A 10,220-nucleotide genomic window follows, 5' to 3' on the forward strand; every position below is an offset into this window, starting at 1 on the left:
GAAACGGAAAGCCTACAGCACTTGTTAGCCCGCTGTACTGTATTAAGGCCTTTTAGACGAATTTGTTTTGAGAGAGAATCTTTAGTGAAAGACGAAGTAATCAGCTTATTAAGAATACCCATTAAGCATAATGGAGAAAATTACCCTAACTGGAAAAAATTGATTAACTATATTACTAGTGCATAAAAAGACAGAAAATAAATTATAAATTAATTTAATAATTTTTAATTAATATTTAAAATATAAGCAATTAATTTAAATTCTGCATAATTTCATTTTTGAATTGTACGTCATTTTAAGCAAGAAGGTAAATTTATTCAAAACCAACACCTCCGACACACCACTATAAGTCATTGTCGTATTCTTTATTTGTCAACATATTTTTAAGTAACTCTAACCAATGTTATTAGACTTAAGGCATAATACTTATTTATGTTAAAAAATTTTTGAAATTAAATAATAAAGAAATAAAATCTAAAAAAAATCTAATCTAATCCATAGTGAACTACAATTAAACAAATCGTGATCACGCCGGAAATCGTCGATAAAATCCATGAAATGATATTGAAAGATCGGGGAATGAAAGTGCGTGAGGTGGTTCATGTTGTAGGTATCTTAACTGAACGGGTATATCATATTTTACACGAATATTTGGACATGAAAAAACTCTCCGCGAGATAGGTGCAGCGATTGCTCATACTCGACCATAAGCGCAATCGAGTGACCACTTCAAAAGAGTGTTTAGCGATGTTCAGCTGTAATCCGAACGAATTTTTGCATCGTTTTGTTTCTGTGGACGAAAAATGGATCCATCGCAACACGCCAGAGACCAAGGAATAATCGAAACAGTGGGTTGCTGGGGTAAACGTGAACCAAAGAAGGCCAAACAGAATCTGTCAGCCAACAAGGTCATGGCCACAGTTTTTTTGGGATGCAAGCGGTGTCATTCATATCAGTTACCTCGAGATAGGTAAAACGATCACCGAAAAATATTATTCAAAACTTTTGAACAGATTCGACGTTGATTTGAAGTAAAAACTGTCGCATTTGTCGAAGAAGAAAGTGCTGTTCCATCAAGACAATACAAGTGTGCACACTTGTCTAGTCATGATGGCCAAAATCCACGAATTGGGATACGAACTGCTACCCCATCCAGCATATTCTCCAGATTTAGCCCCCTGCGACTATTTTCTGTTTCCAAACCTAAAGAAATGGCTAAGCGGTGAGAGATTTCAGTAGAATGAAGAAGTCATTACCGAAACAAATGCGTATTTTGAGAGCTGTGAGAAAACCTATTATTTGGAGGGAATAAGAAAATCAGAAAAACTCTGAACTGAATGTATCGAGCTAAAAGGTGATTATGTAGAAAAATAAAATGTTTATTTGCCGAAAAAAATTACCAAACCGCCCTCGTATTTATTTTTGAATATGATTTCTAGAATAATTTCATCATGTTATATATTATGAGTCAAAAGGCTCAGGCAAATGCCTTATATGTTTTTAAATTTTTGTCCATACTATGAAGAACATTATTGTTTTGTTTATTCTGATTTCTTGATTTTTAGTTTTCTGTTAATATTTGTTAATGGTGTCAAGCTAAATGCGACATTGGAAATAAAATTATTAAAAGTCGAATACAATTTAAATTATTGACGCTTTTGCGAATTACGCAAAAACTATTAAATAATAATTAAATTGAGGTGATTGGGGATCTTGAATTGACGGCATCCAGCATAAGTAAGACTTTTAGTAGTTTTGTTTAAAAAGACAGTAAACAGTAGTCTAGTAAACAGTAGGGCTCTTTAGACGAGTTGGACTCAGTAGCGATAATTGTTCTCGAGTTGGTTTGTAGTTTTTAATTCAACTCGCGTTAATATAAATTCAAACCGCACAAGAAAAGAGTTTGGAAATTATACAAATATATATTATAAAATTATAAAATAATGTATAACAATATAAATAAATAAAAATAATTGAATGAGAAAAAAAACATAAATGTATATTTAAAATTGATTAAGCGAAAAATGTAAAACTGTAGAAACAAATAAAAATATTTGAATAACGGTAAATTAATGTCTACACAAAATTTGTGTGATTTTCCTTAAAGCGTTACTTTTATACAGTGGAAGGGAATCAACGGTTAAGCAAACTATTTGTGTTCTAAAAAATAATAAACACTGATTGTTATTATAGTCAGCTTGTCTAAGGAGAAAGCAAGTAGTCAGTCCTTAAAGAGAAAAACAACAATAATGTTTTTTTTTTATATTTAATACACTCGGGAAACCACAACATATGTCCGCAGCGTGCATAAGTTACAATGCCTCTAAACAATTTTAGGATCGTAACTTAGCATTTCGATGAGAGAAAAAAAAATTACTATTAAGGCCTTAAATTAAAGGCCTTGTTGTCGTCAATAAAGGTGTTGAGTCAGATATAGAACCCATTGAGATAACAAATATCCTAAGCGAAAAAGGCCTTAGCGCTAGAGCAGTTATAAACATTGTTACCAAAGATAAAATCCCACAACCTATGTTCAAAGTTTAACTTCACCCGGAAGCTTCTAAGCTTAAAAAAAATGAGAGCCATTCCATTTACAACCTACAGTATTTACTTCACCGCAGAATTAGCGTTGAAGAGCCCCACAAAAAAAATGTTGCGGTGCAATGCACAAACTGCCAAGAGTATGGCCATACTATGTCATATTGCACTATTAGTACAAAGTGCTTAGCTTGTGGTGAGCTTAATCATAGTTCCGAATGCAATAAAAAAGCAGTAAAGTATACCATCTTCAAAATATGTAGCAACTGCAGTGGAAATCATACTGCAAACTGCAGAGACTGTCCTAATTATAAAGAACTGAAGCACAGGTTAGCTCTGCAGAAAGAAGCGTTGCGTAATCCTACAAGAAGAAATCCCATCGAATTAGTTGAAGTACCCCAACCTTTAACTTCTAAGCCTTTAACACCAAGTGTTTCATATGCTAAAGTCGTTAAATCTGAAAAGCAACCTGCTCCTCCAGTTCAAAGTAATAGTTTGGAAATGATGATCTCCACTCTCACCCAAAGCTTAACTCAGTTCATGTCAATCATGCAAACTACTCTTAACGAGATAGTTAAAATGCAATGCTAATTATGCAAATGTTTTTGTTTAAATGAGTACTTTAAAAATTTGTACATGGAATGCAAACGGCTTAATCAAACATAAACTTGAACTCACAAATTATATGTCCCGAGAAAATGTGGATGTGATACTTTGCTCAGAAACACATCTAACGAACAAAAATTTCTTTTCTATTACTTATTCTACAAAATTAATCACCCAGATGGCAAAGCACACGGTGGTACAGGTATTTTATTACGAAGGCGTCTAAAACACAATTTTCTAGGTACATATGCTCATAATTATATACAAGCCACATCAATATGCCTTTAAGCACAAAGGAAAAAATTTGACTTTATCGGTAATTTACTGTCCCCTCTGTTTCAACTTTACTGAGACCCAATTTATGCATTATTTCTGAACGCTAGGTGACAGATTTCTTGCAGTAGGAGACCATTTCAAATAGAAAAAATGCACTAGACGTAATATCTCCTGCACAGCCAACATATTGGCCTGCCGATAACAATAAAATATCACCCCTAATAAACTTCGTCGTGACCAAAGGCATAAGCAGAAATTTTATCTTATCATTTACAAGCTATGATTTAATAATCATAAAATAAACTTGCTCAAATATAAGAAGTAGATTAGTTCACACATACACACAAATTAAAAAATAAAGTGTAAGTCTCATATTGAGGACGCAACCACGGTGTTAAACTCAATTCTGTTTTCTGCAACAGAAAACTTCACCCCTAAACACAATAAAATTTACATATCCAATAAAGAACTTGCAAAGAGTGACATAGAAAATCTAGTTTTACAAAAGCGTAGATTAAGGTGCAAATAGCAAAAATGTAGGTCCTCTTCAGCAAAAATCTTATTCAAGGAACCCCAAGGGAGAGTTAGATCTGCATTGAGCAGGAAAACCAAAGTCGGGCAACATTATTTTATTCAAAACCTATATCCAAGTGGCAAAACATGTTCATTCTTATTGAACGCTAGCAAAGGTATCAATTCCCACATAGAAACCGATTCTCTAATAAGAAACTCTCTCGGAAACTGAGCGAGAAGTGATAAAGAAAAATCTGTTTTTGCTGATCACCTGAAAAAGATGTTTCAACCAAATCTTGCAATAGGACATTATGACTTTCTCACTTAGCATCTACATGTATCATCTATATACTTGAATATCACGACAAATGATCTTATTTAAGTAATGACAAACAAGTTACATTGCAAAAAGACACCGGAATATGATAACATCTCACGCATCATGATAAGAACTTTTGGTCATAAACGTTATCACAAGATATTTGAATGCTATTATTAAATTTGGCTTTTACCCAACAGAGTGAAAAACATCCATGATTATTATGATTCAAAAATCAGGTAAAGATCCCACGCTTGCCTCTTCATACAGGCCAATAAGCTTACTGCCATGCCTTTCTAAACTCTTTGAAAATGCACTGCTTTTAAAGCTAAAACCGTTCCTTGACGTTCAAAACCTAATACCCTCCCACCAGTTTGGTTTTAGGGAAAAACATGGAACTATTGAGCTATTGATTTGTATAACGAACGAAATAAGACACGCATTTGAGCTCAGAGAATATTATTCCGCGGTATTCCTCAATGTTAAACAAGCATTTGACAAAGTATGACACAATGGGCTCATATATAAGATACGCTGTTCATTACCTGCAAACATCCACTTAGTTTTAGAATCGTATCTGCATAATAGAAGCTTTGAAGTTAAATGTAAATCATATACTTCTAATAATTTCCCAATATAAGCTGGCGTTCCACAAGGAAGTGTTTCTGGCCCCATCTTGTATGTAAACATCTGTACATGTGTAAATCTGATATCCCAATAAATAGTTCAGTTATCACCACAACATTTGCTGATGATACGGCATTTTTATGTCGAAACAAAGCCGTTGTGCTAAATTCAAATCAACTTCAATGTCACTTATTTTTGGTGGATATGTTAAATGGTTGTCAAAATAGCGTGTTTAAAGTATTGAACTAAAATGTAAACATTTCATTCGATTTTATCCTAAATCAGAGTGCATCTCCAACAATTTCACTAAATAACATTCCCATACAACAAGCAGATAAAATAACGTACTTAGGTATTCACCTAGACAGACGACTAAATTGACGCAAACATATTGAAGCCCAAAAAATGGAGATGAAGCTCCAAGCCTCTAAGTTGCATTGGTTCATTTATAGCAGATTTTCACTATGAAGAGTATAAAATACTCTTGTATAACAGCATCATAAAACCAATATGGAGTTATGGTAACCAGTTATTTGGCAATGCTAGTGCTTCAAATATGGAAATTATCCAAAGAGCTCAGTCAAAAATACTAAGAATCATCACTGGTGCCCCATGGTATATTAGGAATGAAAGTATACACCGAGATCTACAAATTCCCCTAATTAAAGCTGAATTTGACCATATAAGAAAAAATACAATAAAATGCTGACAGCACATGTTATTTCCTTAGCAAGGAATCTTGCACTTCTATCCATTACTTCCCGCCTAAAAAGAGCTAATCGTCCAGCCATTAATTAATATTCAATAGCTTGAAGTAAAAACTGCACCTTTCTTTTAAGTTATCTAATAAAGTTGATCCGCTTTTTTAGGAAACCACCTAACATTCACTCTCATGAAACTTAACCGATTGATCTAAGTGGGGTGCGTAATATAAGGTTTACTTATTTTATGCAATTGTTTATGTACAATGTATAGTTAAAATAAGTCTCATTGTATAGTTGTAAGTCTCATTGTAAGAGAAGATGCAAAAAAAACAATAATGGCTTGTTCGCGCTCGCCACTCATCGTAACGGGAGCTATTTTCTCATTGCAAAAGAAACAAGGACCGATAATCCTACCACACCAAGCAGTTAATTCTAATGGATTGAATGGTGATTCGTTAACGGCTTATCTTCCCTCCATACATAACAGTGCTTATCGACGTAGCCATTTAATCAGAAATGAGCTTCATTATTATTTTAAATGAGCTCAACACTTCATGCTATAACAGTAATATTTATTTTTGTTTTAATTTTTGAGTCGTTACTTCGAAATTGTTTAAATGCGGTTATTTTTGTTTTTTAAAATATATTAACTTTTATTTCGAAAGTTTTTTTTTTGTGTATCTCTACATGTGTTTCGGCAAATTCGCTTTTGGCTTCATCAGGAGAATTCCTAATATTCTCTTGGGTCACTTCTTTGTCTTGTTAATAGATTTGAATCGAGTTGAATAAAATTAGTGCGAAAACGATCAATAACTGCACAAGTAGTTTGTTCACAAAGCGGATTATGTTGACCCCAAAATGGGCGAAGTGCTTTATGAATTTCGCAAACATTTTTATTTTTTTCAAAATAAATTTCAACAATTTGAAAGCGTTGTTCTAGCTTTGCACAATTCATGATGAATTGACAAATCTAACTGAACAGAAATGTCACCACAGTTTCATATTCTTAGCTGTCAAACCATAGTTGTCGATAGCGATAGTTCTCATATAGCTAAAAAAACACCTGCTATAATTTAACAGAAACCACGAATTTGAATATTTTGATCAGAATTAACAAAATTTACTGTGACGACTTTGGTAACGCTGAGCATACCCCAGTAAATAGCAACGACCACGAGATAAGTTGAGACATCCAATAATTCTATCAATGACTACTTTTCGTTTTTGGTTATTTTTATTATTTCTAAAACGTTGCTAAAATATAATGATATATATTGTTGTTCAATATTTCTGCTTTTGCTGGCGTGTCCTTTGATTGTCCTTTGATATGTCCTTTGATTAATTATTTGCTAATGTCCTTAATCAAACCGTTTATCATGTCAGAAGCAATTAAAAGGTTTCCAACTACATATGTAGACAGCATGTCGTTAAACATCATTATTTGACCAGGCTAGTTTATAACCTCACAACAATATAACACATTTTTTTTTTTGTTCATATTATTTTATTTTTAATTGTATCTTTCTGATTAGAAATTGACAATTATGTAATCAAATCTTAAAAACTAAAAATAATGCAATTAGCAGGTGCAAAAAAGGAGTTTTAACTTTATAATAAAATGAAATGGATTATTATTATCAAAATTTATAGCAACATTTTTAGTTTTAGTCGTTTCTTTTGACTATTTTATTTAAAATACAATATAATACAAAACTACTTTCTTCAAACTACAAAACGATACAACTTTACTCTAGAAAAATTAACCATCAACTATTTACATGTGCTTTTATCTTTTAAGCATTGCCAGGTGTATTTTTTCTTCAAGAATGACAATTGGATATTTTCTGTGTTGTCGTATTGGTTGTACTGTCGCCACATAGTAAAATCACGTTAAGTTGGTATGAAGCTTTTTCGCTTAAGTATAGATATTGTGGTATCAGAAAGCTGCTGTTGCGCCATTGGATTGCATGTTCTAATGACGTCTGCAACAGTTGGGATTCCAAGATCGTTGTGTATATTTTTGAGATACCAAGGAGCATCAGTTATTTGTCTAAGTAATTTGTTTTGAACTCTCTGTCTTTTTTCGATATTAGAGGCACATGCTGTATTCCAGAGTTCTATACCATAGGACCAGATTGGTTTTAAGATTGAATTGTATACCAGGACTTTATTTTCCAGAGTTAGCTTAGTGTTTTTATTAATAAGCCAATGGAGCTGCTGTGATTTCAATTTAATTTGAGATTTTTTGCTTTCAATGTGCTTAGTCCAAGTCAGCCTTCTATAAAGATTAATGCCACGATATTTTACATTATGTGAGTGGGGTATAATGATGTTATTCAACTTAACAGAGGGCCACGTTTCTTTTCGCAGAGTAAAGGTGAAATGCACACTCTTCGTTTCATTTACTTTTATGCGCCATTTTGCTAGCCACTTCTCCAATCGACTTAAGTGAGTCAAGAGACTATGAGACGCCCTTATGTGGTCACTTATGTGATCACTGTTAGAACTAAGAATTGCAGTGTCATCCGCAAAAGTAGCAAGTAAGTGATTTGAGAGTAGTGGGAGATCAACTGTGTAGATTATATACAGAAACGGCCCCAATACGCTTCCTTGAGGAACACCAGCCATTATGTCGATTTCTCTTGAAGTAAAGGTATTGCATTTCAATCTAAATTTTCTAGAAGATATATATGAATACAATAGCTTATGCATATTTTCAGGAAGATAGTGTTTTATTTTATACATAAGACCTTCGTACCAAACTTTATCAAAAGCTTGGGCTATGTCCAAGAAAATGACACAACAGTATTGTTTGTGCTGAAAGGCAGTATGTATATCTTTAGCAATTCTGTGAACTTGCTCAATAGTGCCACGTCCTGTTCGAAATCCAAATTGATGGTTTGGGATCAAATTGTTTTGATTTATTACTTTTCCATTGCTTCGGGTAGTAGTCAAAAGCGAAGATGCTGTTAAATATCACCGTTCGAAAAGTTATTGCTGAATCATGCAATAGTTGTATTATTTTACCCGTAATTTTATCGTATCCAGGTGCCTTTTTGGGATTTGCATATGTTCGGATAGTTTCCTTGACGTTATCAAAAGACAACGTAAGGGGAGTTTCAACAATAGAAGGAGATTCGATGTCATTTTGTATTGGCATTTTAAATTTTTTCGTTGCCTTCCACAGAGAATAGTTGTTTTCTTTAAGTGGACCAAGAGACTTGAGATATTCTTGTAAAGAGCGGTTTTTGTCATCAGATAGGGCTTTTTTAAGATCTTTTGAAGCTTTATTTAAACTTTGTTTTGAGGTGGGTGATCGAAGTCTTTCGGGAAAATAAGATAAGCAATGTGTGATTGAAATACTATATTTGACTGGATTGACCGTTTTGGTTGAGAGACTTTAATTACAGCATTATTTAATGTCTTGGTGAAGTGATCAACTGCTTTATCAATTTCTTTGGGTGATCTAAAATTTGAGTTATTACTTATTTCCTCATTAATAAAATTTCTACAATTCTTCCAGTTTATAAGGGTTTTCTTATTCTGCTCATTTAATTTAGTTTTAAATTTAGAGTTAAAATAACCAGAGAATGGTCAGAGGACAGGTCATAAGATGATTTTATAGCAATGTCTTCACGTTTCAATCCATTAATGACTGCGAAATCGATTAAGTCTGATGTTTTTTGACTGCCTGTGGCCAGTATGTAGGATGACCCGAGGACAGAACATCAAGGCTTTTGCCAAGTGCTGCATACAGTTGTCGACCTCTTGGAGATATCAGTCTAGAACCCCAAAATGTGTGTTTTTAGCATTGAAATCTCCAGCAACTAGAAAGTAAGAAAGTTAGATATCATTAAAAAATTTCCGTAATTGATCAGAATTAATAGCAAATTTGGGTGGGCAATAGATTGCTGAGACGACGATTTTAGTTAGACCAGAAATTAAGCAAATTGATGTAACCTCTAAATATTTAAAACAATGCTTTTGGACTTCATAATGTTGTATTGTGTTTCTAACAAGTACTCCAGAACCGCCACATGCTTTACCATCTGGATATTTAGTATCATGAAACTTATATCGATAAACTCGACAACAGTTTTTGAAGGTTAAATGAGTTTCGGATATAAGCAGTATATCGACGTTGTTACTCTCCAGAAATCTAAATTCTTCCAGTACATGTTGGCTTAAGCCGTTTGCATTCCAATGGCATATTGTGATTGCATTCATTTAGGTTTTACCAACTCAGCAATTAAACTTTGGTTTTGTATCATGCTTTGCATCAAGCTATTCATAACGTTTTGCATGAGGTTCATGAAGTGTTAAATTTTATGGGTAAAACTTGCAAGCATTGCTTCAATGCCTGGAACGGAAGTAAAGCTTTTGGTAAGAAGTGGGATTTGTTTGGTGGTGGCATTTGCGTACGGCATTTGCTGCATTGGTGGAGCCGGAGGTTGCAATCCAGGACCAACATTAGAAGGAGCGGGAAATGAGATGTTGAGAAATTTAGCAGATTGAGGCGCGCTGTTTTTGAGCAACGTTTAATTTTTGTCTTACAGCAGCGAAAACTGGACATCCTCTATAGTTTGCTGTGTGGCTATCACCGCAGTTTGAACATTTTCTAACAGCTGGGTTTTCTT

This window comes from Teleopsis dalmanni, chromosome 1 (genome assembly GCF_002237135.1).
Source record: "Teleopsis dalmanni isolate 2A chromosome 1, ASM223713v2, whole genome shotgun sequence".
NCBI classification, from domain to species: domain Eukaryota; kingdom Metazoa; phylum Arthropoda; class Insecta; order Diptera; family Diopsidae; genus Teleopsis; species Teleopsis dalmanni.